Here is a 24,354-nt window from a genome sequence, read left to right as displayed (position 1 = left end):
CCTTCAAAGTTGCATTTTTTACTGGGGGAATAGGAATCCATAGTGTATCTTGATTTAACAGTACATGTCAGTATTTTAGTAGGGCACTAAATTCTTCAAAGGTGGTGTTTGAAAGGCTCCCTGTTTCTCAAATCAGCTTGGACGCAGGCATCCCTCCAGCATAAAGCTATTTGAATACTGCAAGTCAATTAGAGCTACTTCAAATTTGTGCTTTTTCACCCACAGATAAGGTGTGACCAGGGACACATTTATCCCCACGGCCCCTAAGACACCACTTTCTTTTCGCCCAGGGGGAGAAAAAGCCAGCAAAGTGAAAATAATAGAAACGCAACAGCTTTAGGTAACTGATCAGAAATACTTTCTAGGACCTGAAATTGGTTATGAGCAGCAGTTATGTGCATCAAGAATAGCCACTAACATCTGCAAGCCAACATGTGTTTTGTTTTGTTTTGTTTTGTTTTTTACATTGAAATAAGCTGGTTTTCTCTCATGCCCGTTAGAGTGTCATCAAAGAATACATTTGCTTCCCATTGAATCACGAGTCTCTACTTTTGATCTACATTTGGCCTCCTTTGGGACGAACATAACCACCCCAAAAATCCTGGTGTGCAGTATGTGTGTGTGTGTGTGTGTGTGTGTGTGTGTGTTCTTGTCTTCCAAGGAACTAGTAATCTGATTCTTGTGGTCCCTTCCTCCAAGTATCATGGGTCTATGAAGCCATTAAATGCTTCCTCTGAACCTTGCCTGGTTCCTTCGCTTTTACTCCTTCCTGATATTACACTGAATGTAGCATTACATTTTCTATTGCCATTTCTGCTTTTGTGTTCTCTCCATCTGCCCGTGAATATCTATGAATTTGTTGTGCTGTCTTGGATGAGGAATGACCTCCTACCGTGTGATACAGATGCTAAAATAACACAGATCCTGGCATGTTTTCCACACCCTTCCAAGTATCCAGTTTGGCCAGCCATGCTCCATGACTTCCGGAAGCTCACTGGGTGGACTGGTAATACAGAGATACAGGCGTGGTTGAAAGCCCATGGTCCGGATTTACTCCTTCTCCTCCCCCGAGGGAACTTTGGAGCAAGCACCCTGTATGGTTGTATGTCTGACCACTTAGTGGATTTGGTTGCTTCTGGAGCCCAGTTGGAATCACTCATGGAGTAAATATGGCGGAACTGTGCCTGCAGTCAAGGGTCCCAGATGAGTTGAGCTGGCAGTGGGGTCCTCTGGGAACACCTTCTCTGAAATTCCCACGGAACTGGGCATCTTGCTTTCTTGCTCTTCCAATTTTGTTTTCCTTCTAAGTATTAAGATAAGGTCCTCAGGATGCATCTTCTTACCTGTGACTTGGCTTTGACAATTTATGAGCCCATAACTCACCTTCGTTTTAGGAGGAATACCTTAGTGATTCCATTCACTGCACTAGGCTTCATGAAGTTGCAATGCATCTGTTAGAAGAATTGGACAAATTCTGGAAGTGGTTCCCACTCAGAAGTATCAACTAAGGCAGCTATGTTTGCTGCCCAGATGGACTTTGATTTGTCTTCCTGTTGGGTCAGGGTGTCCCATATCCACGGACTTAACCCGAAGCCAAAATGACAGTTTTGACATATTACACATTGAATCAGGTTAAAAAGCAAACTGAGATGCCTGTGGGTAGAATTCTTCATGTACCCTTCTCTTCAACACGAGCCAAAAATGCTTATGATGTAGTCACAGTATGGTCTCAGACACAGAGTTTTGTATCATATGACAGTTACCAAGTGTGATCTATTTTTACAATACAGCCCCCATTTAGATTAGGAAAATAGGTTAGGTACTCACTGTCCACTACATCTGTCAGATAACTTATAAAGAAAAGCAAATCTAATTACTCATTCTACTACATTAAACTATGTATTGCCAGTATGAAAAATACAGACACACCGACTTTAGGAGCAAGATATTTCTCTTTGAATATATGTTCACAGAATTTATATTCAAGACTAATTTTAAAATATGCATCTTTACATACTTACTAGGACATATTTTAATTTAGAATGAAAATTACCTAGGGAAAGATCTTTAGAAATAAGGCTTATTTCTTGGCTTGCATCATAATTTGAACCAATATAGGGTAAAAGTTCATATTTTACTTTGCAGCTTATAAACATTAATGGAGCATCTTGGGAACTTCCCTGATAATAAATGGAAAACTGTATTCTCTCCTACTTTACAAAAACCACAGCATGGCTAAAACTACTTGAACTAGATAGTTCTGATGGATGCATTCATAGTACAAAAAATACCTTTTTTCAGATTTCAGAGAAGAAAACTCAGTGGTCAACGCTATTTGTATCCTGTAGCATTTTGTTTTTGGCACATTTTCATATTTTGCCCCATGGTTTCCGTCCCAGCAAGAACGTCCCCTGTCTTGTTTCGAAACTCCATACAACACAAATGTTCTCATTTCTAAAATACCATTGCTTTCATTTCGTTCATTAAATTGTTTTAATCCCCCCCACCACCAGATCCTACTACATAAATGTATTCTCTTTTCCATCACTACATCATTCAAGTATTGCTTGGTTGAAAGATGACAGAATTCCAAATGAAGGTAGCCAGGTCAGAAAACGTAGATGTTTCAGGCTGCGGAACACGAGTGTAAACCATTGGAAACCACTAGGGATGCAGAGGTCATCAGGAATGTCTCCCTACATGGCTTCTTCTGCTCATCCGTCCTGCCTTCTCGGGAAGGTGGTGGGGGATCAGACCACTGGAGTCAACTCTGCTTGACAACCTGTTAACCAGCGTCTCAAAAAAACCAACACACAACGCCCACCAAAGCTTTCATGAGTGTATTCTTACTGGTGAGCTGTGGGCAGTAGGTGTGGGCCCAGCATGAGGGCAGGACACCCTTAACGCTAACTACATCTTAAACATGTCTAGACCTGCAGAGGTAAAGTGTTGATGTCTTGGTGCTGTTAGCTGCCCCTGTTCTTTATTTTCCTTCTCTTTTTTTCACATTAGTTATTTAGAACCATAATTTCAAATTTTAAAATATCAATGTGTGACTCCTAGAAGTGTTGTTAGAACTTTTAAGTGAAATTAGTTAAAAAAAAACAACTCAAAAGTATCTACTATTTTCAATATAATAAAAGAAAAGAAAAACTAAGAAGGTCAAATTTGATCTTATAAGTTACTCAAACAAATTATTGAAATGAACGGATAAGTCATTATTCAGTATATTTTTCAGGGATATTTCTTCTATTACTGCTTTTCATTCATTTCCACTGCATTTTACAACATATTTCTTTCTGAGGCTAATTTTTTAAAATTTGTTTAGGTCCATTGATTAAAAGTTACAAATACAAATGCACAGCTCTTTCCTTTTTCTGATTTTACGGCTGCCCATTTGTGAGAGTTCCATCAGACAGAATAATGTGTATGCCCACAGAAGCACTGGGAAGCCATGCGAGTTAGTGACCCCATCACACACTAGACCCCAACTACAGAGTATCGTAGGGAAGGGAGATCCATGTGGGCTGCAGAAATGACAGGAGGCAGAGGTTGAGGGGGCATTTTGAAAGATGGACAGATTTAAATCAGGGTGAGGAAGGGGCAAAGTCATTACAGGTACAGAGAGGAGAGTGGTTTCCAATCAAGGGACGGGCCACACGAAAGAAAGGACTCCATGGAAAGAATAATGCCAGGGACAGAAGGTAATGTGGTGAATACGGGTTCCTATCATAGAGCCAGACTACAGAAAGTTACCTGGCTTTGCCTTTCGTGGCCACAAGACTGATTCTCAATCGTTTATATTTGTCATAAATTATATTCATAATATAATGCATTATTATGAATTATTATTGTATATTATATAGAGATAGGTATTATGATGGATGTTTATAATACTTTCTATTCAGAGTATTGCTTATCTTTTTGTGCGTGTAATGTCTTATCCCCTTAAGGAGATTTTAGATTTATGTATGGGGAAGCCTTAGGTCACTCACAATTTTACAGCAGAATACTGATGAAAAGCTTCTTAAATTTTTGAATAAGTGGCAACGGAGATGAAACCATCATCACCATCACCATCACCATCGTCATCACCATCATCAACATCATGACCCTCATCACCATCAGCATCACCATCAGCATCGGCAACATCAACATCATCCCCATCACCATCGTCACCTCCGCCATCATCACCCCCACCACCGTCACCACCATCGTTGTCGTAATCATGATCATTATCATCATCACGACCATTATCGTCCACATCCCCACCATCACCACCTTCGTTATCATCACCATCATCCCCATCTTCATCTCCACCGTTGTCACCACCACCATCACAGAGGAGAGTGATCTGTTTTGTGGAAAGAAACAGGAAAGAGTGTATACCTGAGATAAGGGCACAATGATTCAGGAGGTAGGAAGGAGCGAGGTTCTATTCAAGTGTTCTATTTTAACTTCCTCTTTAGCAATGAGAATTATTGAGTAGTTTCCATGTGCAAAGTCCAGTGGAATGAGGTTCATCTAAAAATAAATATAAATAGGGGCGCCTGGGTGGCTCAGTCGGTTGGGCGTCCGACTTTGGCTCAGGTCATGATCTCACAGTCGTGAGTTCGAGCCCCGCGTCGGGCTCTGTGCTGACAGCTCAGAGCCTGGAGCCTGCTTCAGATTCTGTGTCTCCCTCTTTCTCTGACCCTCCCCCGTTCGTGCTCTGTCTCTCTCTGTCTCAAAAATAAATAAACATTAAAAACTAAAAATAAAAAAATAAATATAAATAAGTGAATGAATAAATAAATAAATAAATCAGACAAAGATCCTTGTCTTTGGAAGCTTATACATCCATTGCACATGTTTATGTGTATGTTTTACGCATTATTCTCTTTGTAAAGAATACTTGAGCTTTTCCTCTGCTCTCCAACTTCCAAGAAATCATCTGTGAAATGTTGCCCTTTCCTTCTGTAGGTCTGCTGGACTGGTGCATGGGGAGGAACTAAGCGGCGGCAGCATAGGCTGAACTCATTGTCAACCAATGACCCTTGACCCTGGGTAGTTAGATTAAGACCCACAGGCTGGAAGGTGAAGGCCACCAGATTCCCGGGGCAGAAGAGCACACTTTATTTTTACCAACCGAAGATTCTCCAGGAGAAATAACCTGGGGCGGGGGCAGGTGGGTAGAAACTGCTACAGATAAGAGACTCATCACATCTGTAAAGCGTAATTAGATCATGCAGTCCATTTCCCACAAGGGGGATTCTTAAGGGGCACTGAGAACTCCAGGTAGAACATTCTTTCCAAGTAAGAGATTCGTTTAGAAAATGTCGGTACTTGGCACTGTCTCCCTTTTGTAGATGAAATGAAGTGGAAAGCATGTAATTAACAATAAATGGGGACAATGTGGGCGTCTCCAGTGGATTGTTCTGGGTCTTGCGGTTCTCCCTAAAGATACACAGGTAAAACCATACTGAATACTCTTATAGTGCAAAACCCCACGTCACTCCCTAGACCAAAGATCCCAATGGAGACATTTGTAAGTTCGTGAGGAATTAGGTGAGAAGAGCAAGCAGTGTCCTCAAACGGGGGCAATTTCTGTCCCCTGGGTAGGGTCACCAGAGAAAACGTGGCGAGGGACATACTTATGCTAAATAATGATTCCTTCTTTATCTCAAATTCAAATCTCGCTGGGTGTCCTGTATTTTTATCTGTTAAGCCTGGCAATGGTATCTCCACCAGGACACTTAGCAGTGTCTGGAGATGTTTCGTGTTGTCAACACTGAGGGTGTCAGGTGCTTCTGGCATCGAATAGGAAGCTATTAAAAATCCCACAATGCACAGGGCAGCTCTCCCACTGTAGAGAACGATCCAGTCCCAAGCCGCCAGGAGGAGCGCCCACACTGCAAGAGCCTGATGTCCTGTATTCTCAGATATGAGAGTTAGAAACAAGCCATGCAAACTCTAAACCCCTTTTGGTCCACTTTGGGTGCTCAGACTAACCCAGCAGGATGTCACTATGATTTTGTGCATTTCCCTCCCAAAGCACTTGAAACACTCTTCCAGAAACTAATGATGATGATGATGATGATCATGATGATGATTTGCAGTCAAAATGCATACAGTGCCCACTTTTCTTGGAAAATTGGCCTGCTGAAATAGAACGTAACACCCTTGTCTCACGAAACCAAAACTTGTTTGGGGAGGCTATTTGTATATCGTACTGAGAACGTACGTTCCAAGCAATAGGGGCCAAGCAGAATGCACAATTAATTGTTGAATAGTTAAGGTCAATTTACTGACACAGGCAAACCTTCGCAGACCCCAAGCTGTAGTTTCTCAGCTCACCGTCACGTTCTACCACCTAGAGGGCATCCTAATCTGGAAATCCCGAAATGCGTCATGTACCCCACTGGTGACGGTTGCTCTCTTGGTGTCCATGGCCTCAATATAGGTCACCACCACCCACTGTCCAAGCCAGGGGTATCTAGGAATCATCCCTGAATCTTCTCTCCTCCCCCATGGACACCCTGTGGGTTGGCGTGTCCCGTCAATGCCACCTGATAGATACGTCTCGACCTCGTGCATCTCCCGCCATCACTTTGGCTACACACACCACTGCACTAATGCCCCATCTCCGTGATGCAACAGTCACGATGCAAAGTTCGGAAGAGACGGGATGGAGGCACATAAAGCCCCCTGGGTCTCAAACCTTCCGAATAGTGGCAGGACAAATAAAGCAAAATTACTTCTGCCCACACGGCTAAGCGGGGGGTACAGAACGATGTCGCCATCAATGGCAAATTGTCCCGTTTTCTTTTTTTCTTTTTTTTTTTTAATGTTTTTATTTATTTTTGAAGGAGAGAGAGACAGAGCATCAGCAGGGGAGAGGCAGGGACAGAGGGAGACACAGAATCAGAAGCAGGCTCCAGGCTCTGAGCCGTCAGCACAGAGCCCGATAAGGGGCTCGAACTCACGAACCGTGAGATGATGACCTGAGCTGAAGTCAGACGCTCAACCAACGGAGCCACCCAGGCGCCCCAAATTGTCCCATTTTAAGTGGCTCTGAGGTGCTGTCACCTGAAATAATTGCTGTGTTGTTCCTCTTGTGCTATGTTTCACTGTCACTAGAAGGATCCAGAATCCACAAAGGTACAAGAAATAAAGAGAGAGAGTTAAAACTTTCTGTACTAAGCTTCTCACTGATACTTTGCAGTGAGTAAGAGTCCGGTATAGGGAGGAAATATCCTAGGATTCATTTCTAATTTGACAAAGTCTGAGTACCCAAGGTATGACGAACCAAATCAGGCAGATTTCACTCACCTGATTTTATTCTGAAACATGAGAGCAGTAGGAAAGATCTTTTGTGGCCCGTAGCCCACGTTCATCTTTAAAAAGTCCCCATAAAATGGAAAAGGTTAAAACTCTAATTAAGCAATTAGTTAATCAATCCACAAGTACCAGCTCCTTTAATAAGATTAAATAATAAGACTGACTTTGCCCTACTATCTGGTAACTGCTCTGCATGTGTGATTTGTTGGGCACATGGAGGAATTATCAAATTATGGGACAAAACTGGCCGTCAGAGAGCATAGAAAATAATTAGGGTTTCTCAGCCTTGGTGCCAGGGGTATTTTGGTCCATGTGATCCTTTGCTGTGGGCTGCCCCATGCACTGTAGGATATGTAGCAGCACCCCAGACCTGTGCCTTCTACAGGCCAGTAGCACCCACCCTCCCAGTTGTGATGATCAAAACTCTTCCCAGACGTGGCTAAATGTCCCCTAAGGGACAAAACCACCGCCAGGTGTTGAACTACGGCAATGTAATTTAGATAAATTCAACCAGACCTTTTTTCCTACCAGGGTTCACGTATGCTATGCACTAAAAGTAAGGGGAGTAAATAAATGAATGGATACACAAGCAAAGGCACAAAGAATCTGTACCTGCAATACATCTCACAGTCTAACAGGGAGATGATGATGTGTATCTACAATGAGAATGAGAATGCGGTGTGTGCGTTCATCCAAGTCAAGTACACAGGCAGTACAGAGGCAAGGAAGATTTCACAGGAATTGATGATATAAGAGAGAAGAAAAACTTTCCCAAGATGGCGACACCTAGGGTTTTGATGGATGAACAGGAGTTTGCCAAGCGACATGGACGAGCATAGATATATTCTCCAGGCTTTATAAACAAATTCTCTGTGAGCTGACAATCAGTTAGACAAAACTGAGAGTGAAATGTGAAAATTGTGGATATCCGTAATCGCCATAATGTTGTCGAATACAAAACTATACACACCCCGAGGAGTCTAAGCCGTCTACACTTAAGAATATTTCTGAGCACCGACTGGATGCAAAATATTGGCTAAAGGTCATGAGGAAATGCAAACCAAAAAAAAAAAAAAGCCCAAAACAAAATAGCCTCTCTGGAATCGGTCACCTTTAGCAATGCTCAGACTCGGGACCATGGGCCCACTGCCTGCTTCACAATCACCTGGCCCTCTGTTGAACATGCACAACCCTGGGATGTAGACAAACCGTAGACAAACTCGGTCTACACATGGGGCTGCAACATGTGCACGGTAAAGTCTTCACCCAGTCAATCCTTGCATACCGCAAGGTCTGAGAACCACTGATCGGGTCTCATAGGAACCTGCAATTGAAATACACACAATTGTAATTTGAGTAAATTAACAATATGGAGAAAGTATACATACGGACAAGACAACCCTGTCACTGCAGGGTTTCCAGACTTTATAGAGAGAATGAGGACCCATTACACAAGCGTAGCAATCCCCCAGAAGCGATCGTGAGTCCATGAAAATAAATCCTGAAATCAAGATGCTACCAATTGTCCAGTTTCTTCTTTCATCATCTATCTTGGTTTATTGAGTAAAGGACCTGAGGTCCAAGTGGAAACGAGAGATCTTAGACATGGGATATGCATCTCATTTCAAATGAGAGAACACACGATGCTTTCTATTGCGGTGATGACGTCCCTTTGGTCGATATCATGAATGGCTGTGGGGGCATCCCATAATGCTGTTCCTTCTTGAGGGGAAGCTTCTTGTAAACCCGTCAGGAAGCCGGGCATTAACCGTGGGACTACGGTGCCGTGGAAAGCCACGGCTCCTTGGTGAATTCAACAGGGCTACTTTCAGAGACAGAAACGAATTGCTTGTGACAAACTCCACGCCACAAGCCAACGTGTGGTCGGAAGACAGAGCAGGGGCCCGAAGGAAGGGAAGCAGTGGCAGGAAGTAAGGGCATTTTAGTACAGAGGGAGTCGAGGGAGCGTGCACAGGTGGAAATCTTCCAGAAGGTTTTCTTGCTGAGAGATGCCATCATTCTGCACACACATAGAGTTGACAGGGCATGCTGGGGGGCTGGCTGCTCTGGCTCCTATGTGTCCTCCTTTGCACAGAGTGACCCTTTGTTTCCTCCTCACCTGGAGATGCCTGGGAGGTGACGTCCCACATACACCTGGGACAACTGTCAGGCACTGCCTAACTGACGTTGGGGTGCACCGGCTCATTTCCACGTCCTCAGGGTGACAAATAGCCTGTGTGGTAACGTGAACTCCACAGATCCCCTGACATCCAACAGGAAAGAATGCCCGGGTCCCCCCTCCTGTCGTAATGTGCGTCCCTTGGTCTTTTACGGGTTCTCCCTGAAGACACCTGTTCCACAAACCAGTACATAAGAGTCCTTACTCAGATTCTGATGCCTGAGAACACACAACAGACATACACTATTTGCAAAAATATTTCGGGCACGTGATGCTTTAAATTGTACTTATATAGAATATTTAAAGAAATGACGACTGCTTTACACAAAGACGTTTTCTCACATAACCACAGATGGTGAGTACCAGATATTACGGTCTCATTACTGTCTGCTAATATTGAAATCAACAATTTTTTAAAAGTAACAGCCTCGGGGTGCCTGGGGGGCTCGGTCCCTTGACCGTCCCACTTCAGCTCAGGTCACGATCTCGCGGTCCTTGGGTTTGAGCCCCGCATTGGGCTCTGTGCTGACAGCTCAGAGCCTGGAGCCTGCTTCAGACTCTGTGTCTCCCTTTCTGTCTGCCCCTCCCCTGCTTGCTCACTCTCTCTCTCTCAAAAATAAACAAACATTAAAATGTTTTAATCTTTAAAGTAATAGCCTCTATTTACGATTACTGTGTTCAACACAGAACCTCTCCACTGATGAAAGAGAAGCCCCCTAATCCCAGTGGGCATCCCCAACCAGGTCTGAGGTCAAGGTCAGGGCTGATTATGCCTATAGAATGACTAGATTATAGGTGACTATAGAATTAAAGTCAGGGATTGATTTTTACCAGCTTACGTACAGACAGTTGCTGTTACCAGAATCTGTCTCCAAGACCCCCTTCCAGACGAGAGAGTGTTTGAGACAGAATGGGACCAAAGACAGGTGGTCTGGAGGGTCTGTGGACAGCTTCACACTCAATGCATCTCCAACCTGGCTGCATGTTGGAATTGCATGAGGGGATGAGAAAGAAAACATAATGTCGCCGATTATTTTTAAAAATTTTTTCACGTTTATTCATTTTTGAGAGACAGAGCACGAGCAGGGGAGGGGCGGAAGAGGGAGACACAGAATCAGAACCAGGCTCCAGGCTCCGAGCTGACAGCACAGAGCCTGATGTGGGGCTCGAACTCACTGACCTCGAGACCACACCCTGAGCCGAAGTTGGATGCTTAACTGACTGAGTCACCCCGGCGCCCCACCATGTCCATGATTATTACAGACTAATTGAATGCATCCTTAGAAGAAAAATGGCCCTAGAGAAGTAGCTTGGGAGTGGAACCTGAGATGCGTCATATCTAACACTTCTATTGGTTCCCTGGGTGATGCTGGCCTGCGTCTGTGAATGACACATGGATGTATATCAAGTTCCTGGACCATAAAGAGCAGAAATTCTAGACTTCAGGACCACATTATGAAATTATTCTGGCTTTTTCCAGAGCAGGAAAGCAAAAGACACCACCTACCTCAGTGGCCACACATAGGACCTGGAGATCAATATGACCCTGTGAAGGGTGAGTGCATGGTCACGTGGCCAAAAGTTCAACCTCAGAGCAGCAGGGACCGTAGAAGCACTGAACAAGTGTAGTCTGGAAAAAACAAAAGAGAACCTAGACTCACATTCCTGAGCCAGGGAATATGATCGTGATTGAATAAACAGAATCATTTGAGGAAGGGAAGACAAGTAGGTCTTCAGACCCGGAAAAGCTCCAACATTGAAATCAGGTGAGTGGAGATATTGCTGACGTGCGTAAGAGAAAGGGGAGTTTTGTTTACCTGCTGGAGTGTTTATGGAATCGTTGCGTGACATCCATGAAGGGAATTGTCCTTCTTTATCCTGGCAGAGGGCCCTTGACTTAAAGCCCAACTTTGATGATCATACCATTTCTGTGCTTCCCCACAATTTATGTTTGCATCGTGGATCCTTTTGTGTGGTTCTCTTCTAACCCCTTCTGAGATTGTATTTAAATTTTACTTCTGGGGGGAAGAATATTGTTGGTTCTTCTTGCCTTGTGTGTCCTGTCTGACAACTTCTGTGCTAACTGGAGTGTTGGGTCATTTACAGTAATGCAAACATAAATCTAAATCTACTGTCTGACTCTATATTTTCTATTCACCCAGTATTTCCTACCCCATCACTACTTCGCCTTCTTTTGGATGAATCCACTATTTTAGTTTGCCATTTTCTCTCCCTATTTGCTCACTCGTTGTACATTTTGCCTTATTCTTCTCCACATGTTCACTCTTATGACCTGATCACCTCCCAAATGCAAATACTGTCACATTAAGGGTTGGAATTTCAACATAGACATTTTAGGGGGACGCACGCATTCAGTCCACGGCAGTATAGGATTGGCCATAGGGACAATGTAGGGACACATGGATCTTCTGAACAAAACAGAATCTGGAAATAAATCCACATGTGTATGGCCAGTTAATTTCCAACAAAATTACTTAAGGTTATCGAATGGAAACAAAAGAGACTTTTCTTTAAATCTTGTCTAGTTGAGCTGAACCCTCTAGATATGCACATACAACACACGTCTTGACCTTTAACTCACACCACATAGCCTAAAAGTAACCCAAAACTTATCTTTCCCCTAAACATAAAACTTAAAACTACAAAACTCACAGAAGACATCAGAGAAATCCGTGTTGTCCTCACGATACCCAATGACTTCTCAGCATGCAAACAACACAAACCATAAAAAAAAGAAAAAGCAATATTGGAATTCATCAAGATTTAAAGCTTCTGGTCATGATCTCACGGTAGGATTGAGCCCCACATTGGGTTCTGTGCTGACAGCACAGAGCCAGCTTGGGATTCTCTCTGTCTCCTTCTCTGTCTGCCCCTCCCCTGCTCACACTTTCTCTCTCCCTCTCAAAATAAATAAATAACCATTAGCAAAACAGTTAAAAAATGCAAGCAAACATATTTGAACAGACACTTCACAAAAGAGGTCATGTGAACGATCAACCGCATTGAAATGATTCAAGCACATGAAAACATGCTCAGCGTCAGATACCAGGAAGGCGCAAGTTAAAAGGACAGTTGTATATCATGAAGTTTGTACACAAGCATCATATCTGTTTCGTCTGGAACAGCCCCAAACTGGGAATAAGGCACACACTTACGGTCAGAGCAATGTGCTAACAATCTGTGCACTATCCCTGGGAACATCCATGACGGAACAACAAAAAGGAACACGTGCCCACACTCACTATCTGGGATGTGTCTCGGAAAGGGTGTGGCTTCACCCTTGATGTTGGATCAATGAAAGCTTTCGAGCCTGATCACGTTGCACCTGTGTTCACCTGTGCCCAGGCAAGCTCATAAGAACGTCCTTATTCATGCTGTCTTGGTACCAGAGGGTAGTTCGGACCACGCAAACCCCAGCCCATGCCCGCTAACAACAAGAAAAATGCAAAGTCACTGGGTGCCTGGCTGGCCCAGTCCATAGAGCATTGCCACTCTTCATCTTAGAGTCATGAGTTCGAGCCCCACACTGGGCACAGGGCTTCCTTAAAAAAATAAAACGAAAAACAAAATTAAAAACAAATCCCAAGTCACCAGCCCCTTCTCTGCTCGGATGGTTCTGTGCCAGCTTGAATCCCCTCTCCCTTCTGCTCTCTTCATAAAAGTCTCATAATGTGAATAATATATTCTTTCCTACCCTCTTGGTGCATATGGTGTCATTACTTTAGACATCTTAACCAATTATTTTATTGGGGTGGGAGGTGTTGATTGCTCCATCTGTACGGCACCTATAAGACACGTCTTGAAACATAACTCTAAGAAAAAAAAACCCACAAGAATATAAAGTACATAATCCCATGCCTATTAAAATCTAAAACACAGCTACATGCAAAACGAGATTAACAAAAAGCATATCAGAGGCTGCCAGGGGGCTGTCAGGGCGTGGAAGGAAATCAGTTTCAAAGAGACACAAGAGAACACTCAGCAGCGATGGAAACACCATCCATTTGGGGCTGTTGTAATGATTCAACTTGGGCGAACCCTTGTCAAAACACATCGAGTTGTTCACTTTAAGAGGGTGCATTTGGTTACATGCGAATTACACTTTCAAGAAGTTGAGTCTGTTTTGTTTTTCGGGAAAGCATTAAAATAAGCTTGAAAGTACGATATGTGTTCGAAGAATACTTGTAGACGCTGATAGGGAAAATGTGGTTCCATTAGAAGTGAATTAACAGGTTGCGTTGAGAATCCAGGTGAGCTTATGGAGAGCGAACTAACAACCAAAAATGTTTATCCAACGTTGCCAACGCCTCCCCCCCCCCTTTTTTTTTCTTTTGCATTTTCTCCAAAATGACGAATGGAGAAAGCAATGGTGGGATTTAGCTAACGCCCAGGATCAGCAAGGAATTGCCCACAGGGCGACATGACTGTGGTGTGTTTGGTGAGGCCCGTCAACAGAGTCTGTAGAGCACCCGGATGAGAAAACCCCAAGTCGCAAAGAGAGCTGAGAGAGGAGGCAGTTTGGAAAACGTATGACGTAACCCGGGCACATAATGGAACAAAGATTGTCGTTGGGAGATAGGCACACATGGTATCCAATGCACAAAGGAGACAGAATTTAAGATAGCAGCACCCTACGGTGATTGATGCGCGGACTGCACCACAGGGTGCAATTGTCTTTAAAGGATGCTTGTGTGTGCGGCATCACCAAGGAGAACGGGAGGCAGGAGAGACAGGCGTGGATTGGCATCTCGAGGAAGGCTTGCTGGGGACGGTGCCAATTGACGTTGGCTTTGGAGAGAATGGAAGGAACCTTGGGTGGGAACCATTGAGAGCAGTGGAAAGAGCACGTGTTGATGTTTCCTACTACACTACGCATGAATATATTCATTTTTGACACTTCATAACGAATTGTCACAAATGTAGAGCCTTCGAGCATCCCAAATTTATTATCTTCCAGTTTCTGGGAGTCAGGAGTCCGGGCATGACGTATGTGGGTCCTCGGCAAGGCTGTAATCAAGACGTTGGGCAGGGAAGGGCTCTCCTCTGTGGGGGTTCAACTGGGGAAGGGTCCACTTGCAAACTGTTGACAGAATTCATTTCCGTGTAACCGAAGGAAGCAAGGACAACAAGGTTGCACACACAGTTTGTAGTAGATAGAGTCTGCTCTGGTGTCATAATCATGGGAGGGACACCTCATCGCTTTTGCCATATTTCCTTGGAGGGAAATGGTGACAGGAAAGTCACGCATCCTACCGTCATTCAAGGGAAGGGGATCCTCTGAAGATACGGACACCAGAAAGTAGAGATCATGGGGACCACCACGGTCTATCCACCGCCACTCCCCGACCGAGTCCCATGAAATCCTTTAGGAACTCTACCGTGTGCCTCCCAGAGTTCATTCCAGCAGAGCAAGAGTGATTTGAATTCTATAGATTCTCCTGAGAATCTCCTTCCATCCCCGAGGTGCAGCCTTCTGGGGGTCGGACACTGCCGTGGCCGAGAATTCTGATAGGGCAGTGCCAACGCCGCAGTTTTCCAGGGGACACGTGAGGCAGTGATTTGTTCAAACAAGATCTTTGGCAATGCGAGTTCGAATAATCATCTTCCAGTTCCCCCTGCTGGGTCCTCTGTGCCCTAAGAATATTCATGAAATCAACAGGACTCCAAACTTCTCGTTTGTGGGCTCCTAGGGTGTTGAATTTGTTTCCTGGGCCCATGGGGCAGCTCTAGGCTTGACACGTGGGGGAGAGCTTGCTGGCTGTTTACTCACCGTTGACCTGTGTGGCTTTGTTTCTTAATGTAAACTAGCCCAGGAGGTGAGAAGTTCAAGAGCTGCTGTAAAATACCATTATTAGGTCTGATGTTATAAATAACAACAAAGCACGCATATTTGTTTTCGCTTGTAGGGCAACCCGAGGAGTTCAAGGAGTGTCAAACAAAGAAAGCCAAAGAAGCACCTGATTCAGTCCTGTCTTACCCAGCTGCCTTTCAGGGAAGGGCTACGAGGGCCCAGAGTTACTCCTTTCCTTCCACCCCACCCCACCCTGTCCTCCCCTGTCCCATCCCACCCCATCCCATTGCATCTGGCTCCTAACATTCCGCTGTCTTGTATCCAGGATCAAATGCTCCGCAAATTGCCTTATTACTTGGCCTAGGTATAATTTACCCGCTTTCCTTTCTTAAAGGGGGGGGGGGGGAACCAAAAGCAAATTGTGACTTGCCCTTGAAGGTAAAGTGTTTCCTTCTTCCCCCTCCACAGCGAACCCACCTGTCCACCGGTGTACTCGTCAATAGGTCACCCTACAGGCGAAGGAAACAACGTCTCCATTTTTGAGGCAAGGTAAACCCATCATGTTGTCATCCTGAGTAATCGTCCCATAATTTGATATCCCAATCAGCTCCAATCTGGGTATTTGATGGCTCATGGGTGCCCGGTTCTGCCGCAGGAACTGTGATTTAATGCTGCAGTCACTGCTACACAGCTCAAGAGAAACGGCTTCACCCTAAAGAAAAATAGAGTACAGTGAAACCTGGTCTGCCGTGCCCAGAGAAAGAAAGGCTCCATGAAAATTTGTATTTGTTGAATGTGCACATATCCAGGGGACGGCCCCCGGCCATTTCCAAGAGGTCTGAACCTAACCCAGATATGCTTCTTCCATATCTCTAGCTGGATTTCAAAAGGAGGCAGAATGCAATATTCTGGCTTTGAAGCACGCTTCTAAAAATTAATGAGGATGAGAAAACCCAAGTTACGAGTGGTATTTCGGTTTTAAGGTCTTCTGACATCTTAACTCAATTAACTAACTGAGGCCAAGGAGATAATTAGTTGAGCACGAGGTCAGTCGCTTCGACGGAAGAAAAACCAGAACCCTCCGGGACCTGAATGCGAATATAATTCCTATAATTTATTCACTCCAATTAACCATTACCCATATGTCTTGTGCATGGCAAATGAGACCTTGAATTCACTCTAGGAGCAGTAAAGAAAGAGGGAAGGTCAGTAATAGACTCTCTTATCACCTAAGCAGCCACCGGCTTTTCCCCCCAAATAGGTAACATTTTCTCATTTGTTATTAGTGTCTGATTTCAAACATAGCTGTAGGAAATAGTCTTCTGTTCTTTGTATAAACGGAGCAGAACACTGGTTCCACTAAATAGTTTTAAACTTTTCCATCAAGCATCATATTTTTGTGTCATGACTGTTGACCCACGGTGAAATGATGGATATCCAAAACGCTCACTTGGGCAACATAGCTGACTCATACACCGTGCAGACCAGTGAAGAAGGTTCGAGAAAATCCAGTAACGTTGTCAACCTTCTGAGTCATGTGAGTGTGCCCTTCAGCCCCAGATGGGTTTGCAGCTGATTCCTCGATCTGTCTGATACACAAGAGGAAGATATAGAATGGACCAGAAAGGGTTCTTACGAAGATGTTGACTTCATGAGAAGATGCATGGTCAGGTCTCACGTTCCATTGCTGAAGGCAGCTCTTGCTGGTCTGTGATGTCTGAGACTCATGTTGTCCACAGGTCATGCATCCAGGGACTCAGGAATGGGTCTCAGGGAACACCAGCGTGAAACAATGGACAGCAAAAGGGTCCTCCATGGGAATCACCAAAGTAGCCATCTGCATTAACAACATGTAAGACTCAAGTGTCTCTACTGAGCGTACTCTACTCTGGGTACAGCTCAGAAGAGACAGTGACTCTCTTCAATTCTGCATGAACCACAGCATTGTTTTTGGCAATTTGAGGCTTCTGGAAACCCAGAAGAATTCCATCTCACCCAAGGACACATGTGCTAGTGTGGTCTGTGGTTGTGACCGGGGCCAGGGAGAGCTGGTTCTCTTGCATGTTCCAAAAGCAACTTTGCATATAGAGGGGTCATGAGCTGTTCGCTCAGGGTGTGCGTGGAATCTTGGTGTGTGAGGAACCTTGAGGCGTCTTTTTTTGAGCTCTGGTGGATACGGACAGCAGTTTGGACACAGCAGAACTCCTGCAAACAAACTATGGAACATAAGTAAAGACGTGTCCTTGACCCCTGGTAATGGGAATCCATTTTAAAGATCATATTAGTGGAGCCTGGAAAATTCAAGTACAGTTAACTGGAAGAATTATTTTCCCGAGCTTTACTTGGAGGCAGACAGGGAAGAAGAAAATGATGATTGCAGGTGCACCATGGAGGTTTGACCTCAAGCCCATTGCCACCAACAGGTAGTAGACACCAACACTGACATAGTTCGGGTAATGTTCTTAATTCACACTACACCATTTGATATAAAAAAAAAAACAAACTCCTCAAGAGGGGCGCCTGGGTGGCTCAGTCGGTTGAGCGTCCGACTTCGGCTCAGGTCATGATCTCGCGGTTCATGGGTTCAAGCCCCATGCCAGGCTCTGCGCCGACAGCTCAGAGCCTGGAGCCTGTTTCAGATTCTGTGTCTCCCTCTCTCTCTGACCCTTCCCCACTCATGCTCTGTCTCTCTCTCTCTCTGTCTGTCAAAAATTAATAAACATTAAACATTTTTTTAAAAAAATCCTCAAGAACACAAATGATGATACAAAAAACTCTGAAACCAAGGACATCACGACTTTAATAGCAATCTGGGCGACATATGCCGTGCTCCCATAATTCCATAAATTGCGTCTGCAGACTCAACGGCCTCTATAGGACAAAATAATAAGGTTTGCCCTCCATTATAATCCAGTTGGACTTCCCCAACAGAATAAATCCAATAACCTAGTTCACCTAATGAGAACGAGGTCACGGTTGGTGCAGACTTAAATGACCTTTTAATTATTCATAATATAAGATGCACTATTTAGAGGGAAAAATCTTATCTAGTGGGCAGAAGGTTCATTTGAGGTAAAATAAATAAGGCAAGCATTTAAGAATAGCATTAACACATTGACTGCAACCTGTCTCGTGCTGGGTTAATTCACTGGTGCCATAAACAGTGCCAATTTCACATTGTAAATCCTACCTATCGTTTATCAGGCACATCGTAAATAGGATTTATTCACGGTGCTACGTGAAATCAAAGAAGAAGATCCCAGCACATCAGAGGTCAGGGTGTGCGATCTGATCGACAGTTCACACAAAGAGAGAGAATTGCATTTCCGTGCCCGGGACTCAGTGCTAAATCAAACACAAAAGTGTTGCCTCTTTAACTTTCTTTTCACTGCCATCGAGGTGCCACTGAGGTGCATTGAGGTGTGCCCGAGCGGACTTATTCCAAGTTTTGTTAGACGTGGGGAATGAAATGGGAGAAGGAACTTCAGCTTGTTATCTCCTACCAGCATGAGGTACGTTCTCCCTAACTGGCTAATACGGGATCCTGAGAAGGAGCACACGTGGGAATGGAAAGGAATACAACGCTCACAGTCTGTGATGCGTCTGCGGTTTTCCATAGCTCGTACGATTCCGATCTCCTCATGACCCTCCTGTGATTAAACGTTGCCATTAGACCAGAAATCCCTCGAGACAAGCCGTACGGTGGACATCTGTGGCAGACGTCCCCTAAGGTGGCCCTCGATGAGTCATGTCTTGGTATGTACCCCTCCCCTCTCGTGCAGCTGGCACCTGCGAATTGCTTCCAGCCAATAGACCATGGCAACAAGACGTCACCCGTATGATTAGGTTATGTGACACGGGACTCTGTCGGAGTCTCAGTGCTAGGTTGCCCTACTGGCTTTGAAGAGTGAGCTACAGTGCTGGCAGCTGCATATGGAGACAACTAGGTGCCCAAGAGCTGCGAGACATCTCTAGGACCAACAGAAGCCCCAGTGACAAGCCGCAGACAAAACATGTGGACCTCAGTCCTTCAACTTCAACAAACCGAATTTTGCCAACAGCCCATGGACTCGGAAGGAAACCCTGAAATCTAGAAAAAAAAAAAAAAACCACACAGCCTGGATGACACCTCTATTGTAGCCCCGTAAAACCCGGAGCAGAGTACTCAATAAGTCGTGACCGGACATCTGACCCACATACAATAAATGCATAATAAATGCTTGTCATTCTAAGCTGTTAAGTTCATGGCAATTTGTTACACACCATGGCTAACCAATACAGAATTATTAAGAAGGAGGCTACCAGGACATGCTTGAATAGCCAAAATATCTCATCTGGATGAATTCAATCATGCTACAAGTTCTAGTCACTAGTCTTAAAGCTCAAAAATTAAGACCGAACGCAGCATTCAGCAACAGAGCGACATTAACTAAACTCATAAGATGGATGAACAACACAAAAGTGCTAATTTGCATTTTCTTTCCTTTTTCTTCTTTTTCTGTTTCTTTCCCCTCCCCCCTGGTGGGAAATATAACAATTACACAGAGCAGAAAGTGCATATAACTGAACCCGTGTGGGAAGCCAGAGTGTAATTACAAGGTTGCTTTCTGAACACAGAACAGAACAAGCCGGGATGCACATCCCAATATCTAATGATGTCATGGTACCCTCACCTCTGGCTGTCACATCCAAGAAGGACAATCAGCCTTGGTGTCTGCCATTCTTAGAAGGGTCCCTCTTTCCTGGGCAACATTTTGGAAGGATGCTGACAGGCTCTGCCCTGGACATCCCCCTTTTCTGCGATTCCCTCCCTGACAAGCTTCAGTAATGTGACGCAACGTAAGTTAAATTCTTATTAACGCGAAAACCAATCTCTCAGGTGACTGTGCACACGGTTGCTGTGACCCAGTGGGTGTTGGCATTCTACTTTTTAGGTCAGGGACCACTTTCCTTTCCTTGCTTTCTGTCTAAACTCTTTCAAGAGCACGACAGAGTCCACCCAATACGGCTCGCAAGTGAGGGGGCGATCTGGGGTGTCAAGAGAGGACACAGTGTGTTTAGGGCCACAGAGCTGGTAAATAGGTGAGCTAAAACCAAAAACAACCCAACACACCCAATGTCTGTTTTATTACAAGCCCATGCCCTGTCCCCTACAGAGTCTGCCTTTCCTTTTTTTTTATTTTATTTTTTAAAAAGTAGGTTTCACGTTCACTGTGGAGCCCGACGTGGACCTTGAACTCACAAGCCTGAGCTCAAGACCTGAGCTGAGATCAAGAGTCAGACGCTTAACCGACGGAACCACCCTGGCGCCCCCCCCCCCCCACAGAGTCTGCCTTTCCAAATCCTTCACAATCCAGGAGTATGTTTGTGTCCACGGATGGCCAGGCCCCACCTCATTCCTCACTGGAAGTCTGAGATCCATAGACACGAGCATTGCAACAGGCAGAAGCTGAGCCCACTGCTTGTCCCCTGGGCTCACCTCCCTGTAAGCTGTAAGGCAGACAGGGTCCACTCACTAATTAGCAACGCCCAAAGCCAGGAGCACCCCCGAGAGCTTCCTTTCAGCTGGCACAAATGTCTTCCTTCCCCCTGCAGCCAGGTGTCCTTGGGGAGAGCCAGTGCAGGGAACAATAGCATTCTCAGCAATATACTAGTTTGCAAAAACAGGAATAATCACTTTCCAGCACATACTCAGCGGCAGGGAACACAGCAATCTGTTCCAGAAACCACCATATGTAATTTTCATCGCAACCCCAGGAGATAGGCGCGTTGATCCTTATTTTTAATGACGTGTCACCTAAAGCTCAGAAAAGTTATAACTTCAACAACTCCGAAACCACTTAGGTGGAGAATCAGGGTTCTTCTGAAAAAAAAAAAAAAAAAAAAAAAAAAAAAAAAAAAAAACCAGAACCAATAGGGTATATATGTGTGACGTATACACCACGCAGCTTTACCCTGTTCCTTATTCACCCAAAGGAGCTGAAAACTTAACACACAAAACCACACGGACGTTTATGGCACCTTTGTTCGTCGTTGCCGAAACTCGGAAGCGACCATGATGTCTTTCAGCAGGTGGATGGATAAATAAATAGCGCTCCATTCATACAATGGAATCTTACTCAGCACTGAAAAAGAAATGAGCTACCAAGCCATGAAAATGCACGGGGCAAATTTAAATACGTATTACTAAGTGACAGGAGCCAATATGAAATGGCTGCATCCTGTATGATTCCAGCTCCAGGACGTTCTAGAAAAGCAGAAACCATGGGGACAATCAAATGATTGGAAGTCAACAGGGTGTAGGAGGACGGAGGGCTGAACAGGCAGAGCGCTGAAGATTTTTACCGTATGAAATGGTAATGGTGGGCACACATAACTGTACCTTTGTCCAATCCCACACAACACTGAACAACACTAGTGGCCCTCGTGTACAGTACGGACTTTGGGTGATGACAGCCTGTCCGTGTAGGTTCACTGACCCTAACAAATGCACTGCTTTGCTGGGGGTGCCGATTATGGGGGAGGCCCGGGGGTGAGCAGAAGGTATATGGGAACTCTCTGTACCTTCCTTTAAATTCGCTGTGCTGTAAACAGATAAAGCCTAAATGTTAAAAAAAAAAAAAAGAAACACATCATAAGAGAGTGGAAAGTGAGCTAAGACAAGACATTGACCCATCTTGCTCTGTTCAAAATTCCGCACCTCCCTGTTCCCTGTTCTCATGTACTATGTGTCCCTCCCTCTGAAAGCCTTGAACGACACCAGCAGTCGGCATAATGCCTACCGAAGGGCACCATTGACCCCAGTCCCCCCCCCCACAGGATAACCTGAGATTCAGAAGCCCCACACTTCTGGTTACTTCTCCATGATCAGAAGCACAGGCTTCTGGGAATAGCAAGTAGGTCCCTTGTGACAGAATTGAATGAGGTGTCGAAAGTTCCGGGATTAAGCAACCCATGACCTTCACTGAGGTGCAGTGTGAGAGGAAACTGCCTGTGAAATACATAATAATGCAAAGGGAAAAGCAAGTGTATGACGCTGGAGGTCAGACAGCAGAAAGACAACAGATTAATGACTGAGATGATAGCTGTTTACAAAAGAGCTGGTTTCCAATCACCCAGGACCTTCGTTCTCATTTGGACACGGTTGTCAGCCACGTGTGTCCCGATCCAACAAGATTTGTACGTTGCAAGATTTAGGTCCCGTTATGGATTGGGGGCAGTCTACCTGTTGGGGGGTCCAATCTGCGGAGGAACAGAAGCGCATGTGTTTCAGCCACACGTCCAGGAAAGGGTGGAGACTCACCATCAACCAAGGAGGCCCATGTGATACAACTTTGGTTGTAAACAGTCTGGACGCCAAGGCTCAGGGGATCTCCCCCAACTGGCGATACTCTGCATGATTTGCCTCTGCATGATGTGTCACACATCATCCCTGGGAGGAGGTCACACCGTCCTTGACCCCACGCGGAGAAGACAATGGAAATCCTAAATCGGGAACCCCAGACACCGCTTTCTTTGGCTGATTGCAATCTCTCCCCGTTCTCCATAATAAACCATCGTCCTGAATGTCACAGCTCCTATGGGGTTCTACCAACGCTTCTAGAAAATTGCCAGAACTGGGGGCGGTCTCAAGGACCCCCTTGATGTTGCAATTGATGTCAGACTCAATGGCAGTTTGGGGCACACTTGCTTTGTCACTTTCCAGTTGGCATAATTTATGCTCGCTTCAGAAGCACATACACTAAAATACAGAGAAGATTAACATGGCTGTGTGACACATGGGTGACCCAATGGGCATAACTCCTTCAATCTCCAAATGAATTTCCAAAGAACTCCGTAGGGTGACATGGGATTCTGTTGTTCTTCAGTGTTCACAGGTCCGGGGGATGAAGACATGGACGTCATTGGTGGACATCATTCTGCCTCCCCACACAAAGCATCGTTGGTTTATTAAGACTTCCCAGAATCTATCTGCAAATATGTGTACATACTGAAATACCTTCCCCTTCTCCTCTCTCTGCAGGGTCTTTATTTGATGCCTTCCCAGGGCCAGAAGCAAAGAAAAATAGCCCAACTTTAGTTAAGGATTGACTCCCCACTAACTAGCTTATAAATGTTTGCAGCCAGTGATTATATGTTATGCCAAGAAACTTCCACAATAAGCAAAGTACCTAAGTATTTATTATGCCCTACTTTGAAAAACATTTTCCTAGAAATCAATCAATCAATAAAATTTCAAAACATCTCTCTCATCCCTTAGAGACAAAACTATTCATCTTTGATGAAAGATCTTAGCTGGCAATACATCAACATTGCACATACAAATTCTAAAATAGATTGAGATTTCTTCTTTATTTCCAACTTTGGTCGTGGATTTCCTTGGGAATCAGGGGCGTCCTTAACCAACCTCTCCTTTCAAGAGCTCATTACGCACGTGATTTTCCGTGTCGTTTCTCAGTGTGGTTGGACTCCCTCTGTCCACCATTGGACTCCAGGTGGGCCCCCGGGGCACAGGAGATTCACGGAGAACGGGAGTCAATAGAATGGATGAAGTTTGCAGAGCACAAGAACTCATTTGCATTCTCTGCTTCCTGGGTGCATCACCTGCCTGGGAAAGCCAGAGTCTCCAGGGGACATACTGCTCGTCTCCTTATTCATATCACTGCCCAGGACACTGTTTCCAAAAGACACTTTCTGTCCATGCATGGAGGCCATGTCTCCAAAGCTATGTGCTGGTGTCCACTTCCAATTTTCAGGGTATCCGGGACGGGTCCGAGGATCCCTTGTGTGACAGCTACAATGAGCGTCTACACAGCAGCCTATGGGACCCTCTCCGTCATCGCTACAGAAAAAAAAAAACCGTGAAGAGACCCTCGGCAGGTCAGCTCTCACCGAAAACTTAACACTTCAATTTCGGCAGGTATAGAAATACTGTAGCTGACACCCATAAACACAAACTGAAACAGCCAGAGGAACGAAAAGCCGTGTAAAACAGATCCTACCTAGGAAAGCAAGTCTGGTTTGGATTTAAGCAGGTATTAGG

This window comes from Lynx canadensis, chromosome X (genome assembly GCF_007474595.2).
Source record: "Lynx canadensis isolate LIC74 chromosome X, mLynCan4.pri.v2, whole genome shotgun sequence".
In the NCBI taxonomy this organism is placed as follows: domain Eukaryota; kingdom Metazoa; phylum Chordata; class Mammalia; order Carnivora; family Felidae; genus Lynx; species Lynx canadensis.
The sequence above is the reverse complement of the archived record's forward strand: the minus strand, read 5'-3'. Positions refer to the sequence as shown.